General features: G+C 34.8%; 1 protein-coding gene across 3 annotated transcripts in view; it reads left to right on the plus strand.

Moving 5' to 3' along the window:
- Positions 1-14,194, plus strand: part of LOC112048708 (protein kinase C-binding protein NELL1) — a 72,379-nt gene that overhangs the window by 42,490 nt on the left and 15,695 nt on the right. The gene's annotated exons all lie outside the window — the stretch shown is intronic.

The following is a 14,194-nucleotide window of genomic DNA, read 5'->3' on the forward strand; positions in this document are numbered from 1 at the left end:
CATCACTCGGGAAACTTCGCGACATCTTTTCGTCCGAAACTCCTCAGTGCCTGAAGACAAAGTCTTCGAACAGTGTATGTTGCCAGCTCATACCAATTATAAAAGGACCTGTATCGCACTCATGCTCACGAACAAAATTGTCTGTCATTTTCTGAAGAAAACGAGCTTAGATTTGGTATATACCTTACACTAAACTAGAAGTTTTGGACCGTTTTTTACACCATTCAATTACATAAAAAGGTATTTTTAAGGAGCTCTTTAACCCACGAACTCGATTACAACTATTTAACATCGATTATATAGAGACAGTTTTTATAATCGCATTAGATCGTTGATCATATACTTTGACAGAAAAGTAACGTCTAGCGAGCCAGGTCCTATACAATAATTGGTCTGAGGTGATGCCTATGGATCCGAGATCTGGTCGCTAACTATGGCTCTCATAAGAAGGCTCAGAGTCACACAGCGAGCGATGGAACGAGCTATGTTGGAGTGTCTCTGCGTTACAGGTGGACGGCTCATCATCATTATCATTATCAACCCACATTCGGCGAGTGAGCCGAGCTGAGTTCGAGTCTCTCAGAATGAAAGGAGTTAGACCAAATTGTCCACAACGCTGGCTCTATGCGGACGGCTTATACTATGTTAAACACAACTACAGCTAATGACTAAAAGATCACATCATACGGCACATGTATTAGAAATATTATTACACCTTCGACAATTTAGGCACTGGTAGAAAGGTTTACCAAAAAGTCACAATTTCGCCATACTCTTTAAAGTGTTTTTAAAAACAAAAATTAATTTGTTAAAAAAATATTAAAAAATTATCTAGGATTATCATTTGTTATGTATATTCTATCAGTCATAATAAAGCACACTAAAAACATTTCTGTCATATATTACGCCACTTATAAGCTAAACAAAGTACTTGGCCAACGTGAACAATAATATTTTTAGATAAAAAAAAATTTAAACAATTCGTTAACTGCGCAAATGTAATGAAGATTAAAAATTGTTATTTATTTTCTAATTTTTACATTTTTAATTATGAATAAATTAGAATCACAATTGAATGTCACTCGAACAAGCAGTAAATTGTACAAAATTTTATGTAAACGTAGCAACTAATCGCGTGTTGTGACATTAATTTGTGTGATTGGATGGGTATGACATGAAATAACTAACTTTTCACGAGACTTCGATGTTTCCAGACATGCAAGTACAAAAAAATGTTTGAAAACACGAGCAACTTTAATTTTTTCGACTATTTTCTGACTTCTACGTTTACTATTTTTTTAATAATATATTTTCTGCGAATTCACAGATTCAAAAGCAAGCAACAATTGAGTTTAAAAGTTTTTATGAATAGGTACATGGAACAAACCATGCCTCGTTCTTAGTATTAACAATGTCTTATTTATTTATTATAAGTAGAAGGTATAACTCTTTTTTCATCTATTAAAAGTTTTAGTATATGCGCGCCGTTGACAGGAATTGTAGAATGTTAAAAAACAATGCTGCGTTAGAACTAAAAACACGGTTTTAGCACGCACTAAAAATTACAAATGTAATTTTTCCGTATTCCTGACAGCAAGTATTTGATACCCATATCATGGGGATGCATATAAAATAGCCTGTCCGACGTCTTAGATGTCCGCCATATTGGATTTAAGTCACGTGATTATTTTTTCCTGACAGCAAATCCTTACATTTGATATCCATATCATGGGGATTGCAAACAGTCAGTCCGCGCTTTCGGGGAGGCCGCCATATTGGATTTATAATGAAGATTCTTAGCTAGACATGTATTGTCATCAGAACTCAGAGCGTGTGCATAATTTCATCCTAATCAAAGACCGGAAAGTGGGTTAAATTAATATTCCAAGATTTGTCTTTCTTACATAGTTACAAGTGATAGGGGAGGCCGCCATATTGGATTTGTAATAACGTTTCTTAGCCAGTCATGTATTATCATTAGAACTCAGAGCGTGTGCAAAATTTCTTTCTTATGATCTTAATCGAAGACCGAGAAGTGAGTCAAATTAAGCTTACAAGATTTTCTTACATAGTTGGTTACAAGTGAAGCTAATATAAGCGTGTTAAAAAGCCCTTTTTCCTGTCTTAATCTAGGTAGCTTCATGGTGTGCAAATGTGACGTAACAATAGGTCGTTTTGAGGCTAGACACATCGATGTGATAGATAAACACTGATACCAAAGTGAATTAAATGAAAACAGTACGTCTGTCTATTGTGTAATGGATCGTCAACATTACAAGGCGGAAGGTGCAAGGTGCAATCCATTTCAGGTGCAATTTCACTTAGAGCCTCCATCGAACGGCGGCGGCGCGTCGGGCACACCCCTTTTACATTAATGTCCGCTGTTTTTCTTCACTTATTTAAGCTTTGGACACATTGCTATGTGTTGAATAAAATCAAGCATTTAGTTGCGCAAATTCATTAAGAACAATGTACTTATTCAATGTACACTGACAAATCTACAAAGTGCCAACCAATATATATTTTGTTAATGTAATTTAACTTGAATTTAATAACATATTATAATAAATTATTATATTTAAGAGTATTATCACAATCTATATTTTTATAGCAGTTTGTTTATATAAAGTTGCCCCAAATGTCTCTAGTTTGACTGGTCGTTGATCTCCTCTAGTTTCCTGTTCCGCGTATCATATAGTATTACGTCATAAGAAATTCAATATGGCGGATATGGCAGGGGCAAATATTCTCAGAAAATAAAATAAACATAAGTTTCGAGGATAAATCTGATGATTTGTTAAACATGACTATGTTTTTTAAGTCTCCAAACGTATATTATAAATTAAATTATAATATAACTAACACGTAACTTATTACGATAGCCGTGATAGCCCAGTGGACATGACCTCTGCCTCCGATTCCGGAAGATGTGGGTTCGACTCCGGTCCGGGGCATGCACTTTTCAGTTGTGTGCATTTTAAGAAATTAAATATAACGTGTCTCAAACGGTGAAGGAAAACATCGCGAGGAAACCTGCATACCAGAGAATTATCTTAATTCTCTCAGTGTGTGAAGTCTACCAATCGGCATTGGGCCAGCGTGGTATTGGCCTAACCCCTTTCATTCTGAGACTCGAGCCCAGCAGTGAGCCGAATATGGGTTGATAACGAACTTATTACATGATCATATGTTAGTGTTTTTAATTTTTATCATTCGATACAAATAAGAGAACTTTAATCGACTTCAAAAGACAATTTACGTATTCGACTCGTGCGTATGTATATACTTTGTACCGACTCTTAAATCTGTACGTATAAGTACATATATATTTTTTTCAGTATCCGTAATCTTCTCAAAAGATAGATTTAGATTTCGTTTTTTTTAGGAAAGATTATGTGTATTGTAAGGTGCTTCGGTTTGGTGCTTTTTCTTTGAAACAAAATGTAATACCTATCAAAGTTTACAGTGTAGGCGTGATATTCGCATGTTTAACATAATTTACGTTCTTAACCACACAGTTAATAGACGACAAACGTTATTGCACTGTTGCTATTTTAAGTCGATTAGGTTTGCATGGTCTTACCTCTGTTTCCGGACGATAATTAAAGCCTTAAAGCCTTTATGTTGGAAAACGAAATTTAATTTATTATATTTTTTCTATTTATTAACACTCATTGTGTTTAATACGAAACATTTAGATTTTATTTATTTTAAGAAACTTGGAAAATTGGGAAATTGGTGATATTGCCCTGTGCCTCGAAAGCACGTTAAGCTGTTGATGGTGCTTGACGGGTTAACGTGATTATTTTTTGACCACCAAACCACATCAGGCTGTAATAACTAACCTGCAAGTCCTTTCTCCTTTATGAAGGAAGGTTAGTTACTAAATGAACCGTCAAAATAGTCTGATAGTGATAAACTGTTTTTATTAATTATTTTTATCATTACATAAGTACAAAAAACAACTATAATAAAATAATTTTGCATTGAGCTTTCCAATATATTATACTAACATAATATTTTAACAATCCCGTACTTGCTTGCGTTTGGATTAAGAATAGTTTTCATTTCCGGTTAAATCAATTGGGGGAGCACCGCAGACATTTGTAATTCATATAGAGAATCAAAAGTTGTATGGCAATGTATGGAGTCAGTTTATTGACACGCTTCGACGAGATGGGCGCTTTCCGACACGTGTCGGACATGGTGAGATGAAATTGCATATTTCCTGACATAAAAAACTCATGGAACATGGACCCCTACATCACTCGTACAATAATATCGCTGGATCATTTAAACTTGGAAAAATAAGTGAGTGGACTATAGCTTGGCAAGTTCGTTGATGACACTCCCATGATATGCGGGCGACGGTGGGTGAAGTCTCGCGCGCGGGGCAGAAGGAAGGACTGCGCGGGTATGAAGCCGTGCGGACTATCGGGAGTGTTACGAACGAATTTGCCATACTATAACAGCGTGCGATTAACCAAATAAAATTTTATAAAGGCTGTTTTGGCCAGTGGTTGTCAGTCTATGCTACTGCCATAGGTAAATACGGTAGCTGTTTATGGAGTTTAAAACTTGGTACTTTTAGAATCCTAATCCACTCCTAGATACAGAAAAAGAGGAGGACGCTTAAGCCCTGTAACGGGCTGTATGATGAACGTAAAACTGAAATTATCGTTATAATGAGAGTAAATGAATCAGATCATAATTTAACAATATTTGAAATTAGGACACATCTTCATAACGTGTAATTCGAGATTTCCGATGAATCATTTTTATCCAAAATCCGATTTAAGCATAGATTATTTAATTAAATTCAATCTATATCTAAAAAGTATTTGTATTCTAATAATAATCTTCTTTTACAGCCTTCGCTCAATGTTTGGTTGGTGCTTACTCTTAATGTAACATATTCGTAGATCCAGAGAAAGCATTTTAAGCTAAAATTTGTTTTAGGTTTCTTAAAACATTACCTTGTGTTCTTTTAGCTATTTATGTTGTAGAAAACATTTGACAGTTAACATTCCCTCCGGCCAAATGATATTAACGTATCTGGATCTCTATCTAGCTGTAATCTCTCGCGCAATTGATTGTAATCCCCGGTCCGCCCCAAACAGTCCATTATCAATGAGCGCCAGTAATCCTCCCTGCAATACGCCATCCCTCAGCGACCGCGGTGATTAACGCACCGCAATATGAACTCAATCTGTCACAGTGTGATATCGTCGCTTTCTGCTAATCCCGCAATGTATAACTAATATGGCAATATCACTGAAAGGAGAATGCCAGATCCTGACCCAGTCCTAACTCGGAATTTTGCGGAAAATGTAGATATACTAAATATATTAAATTTTTAAATAATTGTTTTTTAATAAACCATTTTTACTGTTAAACTCCGGAATAAAAATCTGCCAAAAAAAGTAATTATATCCATTACGTTATTTCCTCATAGCTGACATTGTTTACTTATTTTTTAAAAACCTTATTTCGACCTTAGGTTCGAGCCCTTTAGAGCGTTTTTAGTGCATTCTAATTATTTTATGTTCAAATGGCTAGAATCCAGAGCTGCGAAGTCAGATCAAAATGTAAAAATAAACTGTCATAACACTGTCAAACTATCAAAACTCGTAATAGACACCTCGGAGTAATTTGAAAATAATAAAATCACGTTTTTTTTAATGTATTGCATGTGCTAAGTGCTTCTGTATTTACAAAAAACCAATCATGACGCTTTATCGTTATTTATTTCATAATAAGCTGCACATATACTTAACCTTAAAATCAAACTTCAACTTGGATTTATTTTTATACCCCTAGTTATAAAGGGTTAAAAGGTAATATTTGTTTAATAGTACAAAAAATCCAATAAAATGATATATAATATATTGTTGCAAATTATTTTTTTTAGTGGGTCAAACTTCTATACATTGTCTGGGATTGTCCTTTAGTTCAGAGTTATCGTACTCTATTTACTGATAGTAGTAAATGTTTGTGTTTTAATTCGATTTTCGGGAGTAGATTATTTAAAGTTAACGTTAATCTTGGAACAGCGTAAAGCTTTGTTTTATTGAAATCGAATGTAGGCATAAATGAAAAGAAAAACATTACTCTAAAACTTATTTGTTTTAGTTTTTTAAAAAGAAAATTACTTGGCCATTATTGTGTCTCCATGCAAACGAAGGGGCAGACGTCTTAGTAACTTGTACCTTCATAATGTTATACGTATAAGATTTTAGATTTATGGATACCTTTTGCACGTTTCCTCGGGTTTCCTCGTTTCGGTTACACAAAGAAATCTTTAAAAACTTTAGTGCACATATTCATCACTCACATGCCTGCCATTGCCATGTTACACTTCGAAAATTAGAAAAATTTAGATTGATATGTGGCCATGTATCGATGAAAAACGCCGAAGGTTTTAAATATTTTCCAAGCGTTAGCGTCCGTAGAAAGAGAATCAATACTGCCCCTGTAGCCCAGTGGCACGTCGATTCTCTAACTACTACTAGAAAACTAGAAAAATGTATGGGAATAACAGATCTTGATCACGTGACCTGTCGTTAGGAAATGTCATTCCTATACATTTTCTAGTTTTCGAAACGTTTGCGATCGTAGAAATATAATCGATGTGCAACTTGGCTTCAAAAACTGGCTACAGCGGCAGGAATCGATCTCTAACATCCCAAATGGGAGGTCAAAGTCTTACTAATTTGGAGTCTCACCCACTAAGAAGATGTCATTATTTTTTAATTGTCCACCAGCCCTATTGGCATGGGGACCTGCATTTTCGCACGATTCACTTACATGTGTCGCAAAGCGGGCCATTAGTCGAGATGTGAGCCGTGCGCAATTGTCGAAGGGTGTCCGTCCTAATTGAAGGGTCGCTTTGTGTCCGCGCCTAGCGTCGGCCCATTGTCTAGCGCCGTGCTATTGAATGACATGGCGATGTGCTAACAGGTCCACTGCGACATCTGGACCAAATATATGTAATATGTCTGTCTATATTATTTACCTATACTAAAGTCATAAACATATTAATTTGTTTGTCGGTAAAGTCTTTTTTTTCTAGGAACTGAAATAGCCCAGTGTATATCTCTGCATTTGATTTGAAGGGCGTAGGATTGAACCGAACTGGGGCATGCACCTTCATGTTTTAAATTACGAATTTTAAGAAATTAAATATCACGTGTCTCAAACGGTGAAGGAAAAACATCGTGAGGAAACCTTTATACCTGAGAATTTCCTTAGTCTGCCAATCCGTATTGGGAAAGCGTGGTGGACTGTTAGCTTAACCTTTTTTATTCTGAGAGGAGACTCAAGCCAACATTAAGCCAAATATTGGTTGTTAATGGTGACAATATATTTCTTCTAGGAAAAATATTCCCTTCAATTTAACTCAACAAATAATACAATAGTCTCTCCTGATAAAGCCCCAACAAAGTCCCTCGGATTAGTAGTTTTGAAAAAGGTCGGACATACAACAAAATAATGTACCTATCTGGAAACTACGACAAAGATCGAGAGACAAAGATGTCATGAAGTTTTCGATAACTGAACCGTCTTACATAAACCATACGGTGACCTAATTTTACTTATACTTTTTTCTCTTCTTTTCTTTTCATGATTTTTATTAGTTTCTTCTTGTTTGGCTGTAGATGCCAAACTGTAAATACTACACATAAGTTTATTAATTTAGTACGAGTATTGAGATTCTTGAAAAAAGGCTGCAAGAGCTTCTAACATAACTTTATTGTGGTGGGAAATCCAAACGCCGAAAGCGCATTCCACGCTTTTTCTTTCCACGAGTTGTAATCTTTGACGTATGCTAGTTGATATATACGAAATTGAGATTATATGTAACAAATGTCATTTGGTGCTCACTGGTGGATATCATATAGAATGTAGATAGTGATTAGGCTAGCTGGATCAACTACCGTTCTTAATGAGTTGTCAACTTCATTCATATTTCTCTTTCGCATCATTCATCACCAACGTTATATACACGGTCTCTGTATCGACGGCTGTCATCTGCAGGAATAACACGAGAATAATAGCGGTAACGGAGGAGCGATGTCTGAAACAGACAGACGTATTGCACAGGATTATTAGTTGTTAGGATATTGAATCTGTATTGTTATGGCTATCCTTACTGATGAGGCGTCTCACTGTACTGAAACATGGTTTACATTATTATGTAATACGTGCTTACCTACACAGTGAGTAAATGGTCTATGACATATATATGATAATCATACATACATACATAACTACTTTTTTTATAATTCAAATTATCGTCAGTGTTAACTCATATGATATAAGGTCGGAGTATGCTCAGTTTTTTTATCCGTGTTTCATAATCAATTAATACATAACTATATCTATATGCATCGTTGGTCTGGGTGGTCTATGTGGTTTCGGATCACGAAAACCTGGGTTCAAATCCTGGGTCGGGCTATATGAGATACTGAGATTTTCTTTCTTCTAAGAATTTTTCAGTTAAAATTCTCAGTCCGGAGATGGAAAGTTGTATTACACCCTCGTTCCTTGGAAAGACGTAGCTGTCGATGCCTGTCATTATCATTAACATCAGATAGTGGGTCAATGTCACCCAAGACTTAGCCCGCCAACCCGCATTTTTTTTTTTTTTTTTTATTTTTTACAAGTTAGCCCTTGACTACAATCTCACCTGATGGTAAGTGATGATGCAGTCTGAGATGGAAGCGGGCTAACTTGTTAGGAGGAGGATGAAAATCCACACCCCTTAGATCAACATGGTGGGTCTAAGCTCCATATCTCTTCTCCTATAAGGAGGAAGGCTTGGCTCATGCCCTGGTTTTTAAAATGTGCTGATAATTACGTCGAAGATGATGATGAACTGAATTTGGTTTCAATATTACTAAGTTATCCGTTTGCTGCTTACTGGAAATCTATTAGGAAGTAGTTATACGTAGTAGAATGACTTAGTTAATGGTAATATTTTAAGCCTATTAGCTCTGTATGCTCATATTTTAGCACCTACACATAGTTAACTTTGAGGCGGCGTTCCATACTGATCCCCAGCAAAGTCTCTACACGTGTAAGAAATATAGAAACAACAGCATACTGGCAACAGTGGGCATAGAAATCAACTTTAACATCTTATTATATAAATGCGAAAGGTCGAAAACCGCTTGATGTAGGGAGGTAGTCCATAGTTAGTAGGTATCTGCTAAGAACGGATTTCGCGATAGGGCCGGATTAAAGAGGTCTAAGAGCAAACGTTAGTTTTATGTAAATGTAAATAGAAATAATGGGCATTTCTTACAACTACTCTAGTAGTTGTATTTGACTAATCAACTGAATTTAAATAACTGTAATGAAAGAATGAACGATCTTTTAATAAAATAATAAATGACAATATTAGTAATACCAAAATTAAATTTATATCAAGAAGTGCGTTAGTCAAAAGAGAGAACGGCTGACGCGACAAGATATCTTTACACGGTTTACACTGTAAGAAATGATTTAAAGAACAAACATTCAAAAATCATACATTATTAGTTAGTTAAACATGATTATTTTTACTATGAATTCTAATTGTTAACGAAATCGAGTTAATTTAACAAATCGGCTTGTTTCATATTAAAAGTTAAAAAAAACATATAAGTAAGAAATGAAAAAATAATTACAATAAAAATAATGTTTTTAAAAATCCTCGAACAATTGACCCGGGCGGGATACAGAAGCAAATACAAATGGTAAACAAAACATATAATATTTACATGAATTACGTATTAAATTAAATATTTCACACAATAATGAAACTGTTTTATTATATACTAGCGGACGCCCGCGACTTCGTTCGCGTGGAATTCAGTTTTTCACAAAGCCCGCGGGAACCATGGATTTTCCGGGAAGAAAAGTAGCCTATGTGTTAATCCAGAGTAAAATCTATTTCCATTCCAAATTTCAGGCAAATCGCTTCAGTAGCCGCAGCGTATAAGAGGAACAAACATAGTTACACACTTACACACAAACTTTCGCCTTTATAATATTAGTGTGATAGAACAGTTTCAGAGCGAACACATCGAGGGGTGTGTCGCTGGCACTTGCGTCACCGAGCCGCATGAGTGAGCTGCAGTGATTTTATCCGCTGATCCGTTATAATTCCCAGCCGAAGTCATGTGACACGCCAAAGCCTATGCCTCGCTGGGAAATCACAATTCACGTGTTATAGGGTGTAGTAACAGAAATAGCTCCACTACATCCATGACAATTTTTCGTAATAAGAAAGATTATTATAAGTACTTTGCTTAAATGAGTACTAGCTGACGCCGCGCGGTCTCACCCGCGTGGTTCCCGTTCCCGTAGAAATACAGGGATAATAAATAGCCTTTCTCGATAAATGGGCTATTTAAGACTAAAAGAATTTTTCAAATCGGAGAAGTAGTTCCTGAGATTAGCGCATCCAATCAAACAAACAAACTCTTCAGCTTTATAATATTAGTATAGATACTTATGGTATTTATTTATTTAAAGCACGCCAACAATACACATATTAACCATTAAAACCAATACAATATGCCACAAAAAATCTGATATGTATATTAACGCTAGGCGCACATAACATTTTATATAATTTAATGTCAACACTTTCATAATAATTATATGTCAAGCTTATAATAATATTATATTATGTCAAAGTTAATAAAAAAAAGTATACTATTAATACTATAAAACATTAGCATAAAAGGAAAACAAATTCATTGAATACAATTATTAAATTAGATTACTAGGTAAAATTACATACAAAAATAAATTAAAATTGACAATATATTTAAACTTATTCTAAATTATTTATAACAAATAGAAAAAGAAGAAAAGTAATAAACTAAATCTAAGACTTTATTTAATTAATTATTATTATTATTAAGTACAAAATGGTCGTGTACCTTGTTTTTAAAAACATTGAAGGAGTTGTGAAATATGTCAATACCTGGTATGATTTTGGATATTTCATTATATTTGGCACAAATTCGTCTGATAGGGGCCTGCATACTAAGATTAGTCCTTATAAAAGGAACATGAAATACTTTCGTAATACGGTAGCGTGGATATCTACGCGGGACTGAAAAAAATACCCTTTCCAGTAAGTTACCACACTTGATTTTATTATTTATTAATTTGTGAAGAAAGCATAAATAAAGCATTTCACGTCTTCTTCGCAGCGGTAATATATGGTATACTTATAATGTGTGCATTACCATTTTCGCACTAGTTTTAATGTGTGCCAAATTAAGTGTCTTAGAAAATTATCGTTGATTTGTATCACTCACACTTGCGTTTCTTTAGCGTACAATGTACCGTAGCTGTCGCGTCTACGAAGCGAAGCGAAACGTAGCTGAAAAACATGCCGTAGCTCTAGTAGCGCTTATGTTGTGGTGTTAGATAAAGAGAGATAGAGACGAATTGTAAACTTACACTATCCAAGAGTTAAAGAGCTCAAATAAAAAAAATGCATGCATGCATTGGGCTAGCGTGGTGGACTATTGGCCTAACCCCTCTCATTCTGAGAGGAGACTCGAGCTCAGCAGTGAGCCGTATATGGGTTGATAACGACAAAATTCAGACTCAACGGAAAATTGTTCGAACATTCTGTAGGTAACAAAATAAAAAGAAAAAAGTGAGCTTTCCAATTTCGGCTACCTTAATGCAAATACCAAGTTCCGTTACTTTTTTATTGATGGGGTTTTTTGACACTTTTTATCTTTTATATCTATTTCGGATAATGGACAAAATTTATCAACAGTTACTTAGAAAAATAAACATTAGAAATGTAACATTTAGTGGTATGCAATCATAGTACCGACTCGTAAATCTATGTATGCAATGTACTTTCCAGTGTGCATTGTTCCGATTTATACCCATATCGGATGCTGGATGTCAAAGGGAATGTCACAGAGCATGTCATATCTGTAGGCAATAAATAAATTCACCGCGGGGTGCCACACAACGGTGTTTATACAAAGCGGTGCAAATATTTGCGTGTCGCCAAATTCGACAAGGGTGATTTAATGAAACCAAAACATTTTGGGGGTCCACATAAATAACTGTGTCCCATTAATACTCTGGCGTTATGGCATGAAATAGAGCTGGGTGGCAGTTAGACGATTATTTGTTTTATTGCTCGAATAAGTTTCTTTTGGCTATCACGTGTGTTTTTTTGAAATCGAGCAAACTTATTCCGATTGTTCGATCTGTTATTAAAAAAAAAAATTAGATGTACGTTATACAGTGTTGTATAATTTAATAAAAACATATTTATAATATCAACCCATATTCGGCTCACTGCTGAGCTTGAGTCTCCTCTCAAAATGTGAGGGGTTAGGCCAATAGTCCACCACGCTGGCCCAATGCGGATTGGCAGACTACACACACGCAGAGAATTAAGAAAATTCTCTGGTATGCAGGTTTCGTTCGATGTTTTTCTTCACCGTTTGAGGCACGTGATATTTAATTTCTTAAAATGCACATAACTGAAAAGTTGGAGGTGCATGCCTCGGACCGGATTCAAACCCACACCCTTTAGAACCGGAGGCAGTCTTATCCACTAGGCTATCACATATCATATAATTTCACCGTGTTCATTCATATTATCAAATATTTTATATAGTCAATAAAGTCATACAAAAATTTTAAACAGGACAAACAAAAAGATTTAAGAAATTAGAATATTATTTTTCTATTGTTGCATCAATTTTGTATTTCTAAATTAAAATAAGCAATTGTTGTAGAAATACCCCAATAATATCTATTGAAGCAAGCAAGAAGTAAAATATGAAGCAATTTAATAACAATCTCACTGCTGAAGCAAGGGAACATAAACAGCCGAAATAACAAGACCCCTCGGGAAATTAAAAGCCATTCAAACATTGTACGAAAATGCGGATATTAAAAGTTCAAAATACAATGGAAGTTTTCGCAAATCGTTATGAGTCACCGCTAAATAGATATTAAAAATATTAGGGAGAGTTTTGTGGGCAATACGCTGTTGATTTATGTTTTACATTAAATTTTATTAATGAAATTAGTAATAAATAAATTATTTTTTATACCAAACTACATGGTTAAGAATTCAGATTCAAGACAGAGAAAATTTAGTCTAGAAATCTATGAATTAACAACATGTAAAATTATGTGTAGTAAAGAAATTGACGTATCTCGTAAGTGAAAATTTTAGTGACAAAGACGCGGTTACCGGCTAGTAAGTATATATTAACCCTTTTATATATTTGCAGCATTAACATAGAAAAACAATAACTTTGCACACATCACTTAATCCAACCAAGTATCCTTAAAAAGATTTATACATACAACTTTTTAAGTTAGCAATAAAACAATAATAAGACAGTTAGTGCCAAAGTAAAAGAGAAAAGAATACACAGCAATATAGCACAAACAACAACTGAAAACTTTTTTCAGATAAAAGCCAAAATAATAAAGGTACTCAGTTCTTTCTTCTCTACTTACAAAAAAAACACTTTCAACTTCAAACTTTAAGTAAGCAACTTAATTATTTGCTATTCAATTCCTTCAACTTGTACCTCTTTATTTGGAAAGCTTTTTTTGCTTTTTTATACTTGAGAACTTAGATGCCTCTCAAAGTTCAACGCACTGTCGGGAAAGTTGAGATGAAAGAGATTTCGTACCGGATGCGAATTATTGCTTCAACTCGCTCCCGAGAATCGACTGACTCCTCGCTTAGGAAATTGTTTTCTCAACTTTTGATAGTATTCCACTGACTGTGTATTGACTAACTTGGTTTGTTTACCTGTACATAAGAAAAAATAAGATTAAGTGAGACAATTGACTAAATGAATTTCGATTGACTATGAGTAGATTGAGTAGAAGTTCGTATATACTGTGGCCTTAAAGCAATCAATGATAATTAATATGTTAAGTTGTTTATATATAATTATGTACAAATTCATTATTTGTCTGCTCCGATATTTGATTTGTAGTGCACAAGATTCTTGGCTAGAGTAGGCACTGGGCGTAGCATAACGTAGCGTTGAGAAAAAGCAGATAGAATAATATAACCCACATTTGTATATCCGTGTCTCGACGCCAGGCTGTAATTATTGTTCGAGTAGACACAACTAGGTTCGGGCACTAATAGTAGTAGTGTAATTACCTCCGATAATTACAAAAT

The sequence above is a fragment of the Bicyclus anynana genome, chromosome 6 (assembly GCF_947172395.1).
Source record: "Bicyclus anynana chromosome 6, ilBicAnyn1.1, whole genome shotgun sequence".
Classification (NCBI taxonomy): Eukaryota; Metazoa; Arthropoda; class Insecta; order Lepidoptera; family Nymphalidae; genus Bicyclus; species Bicyclus anynana.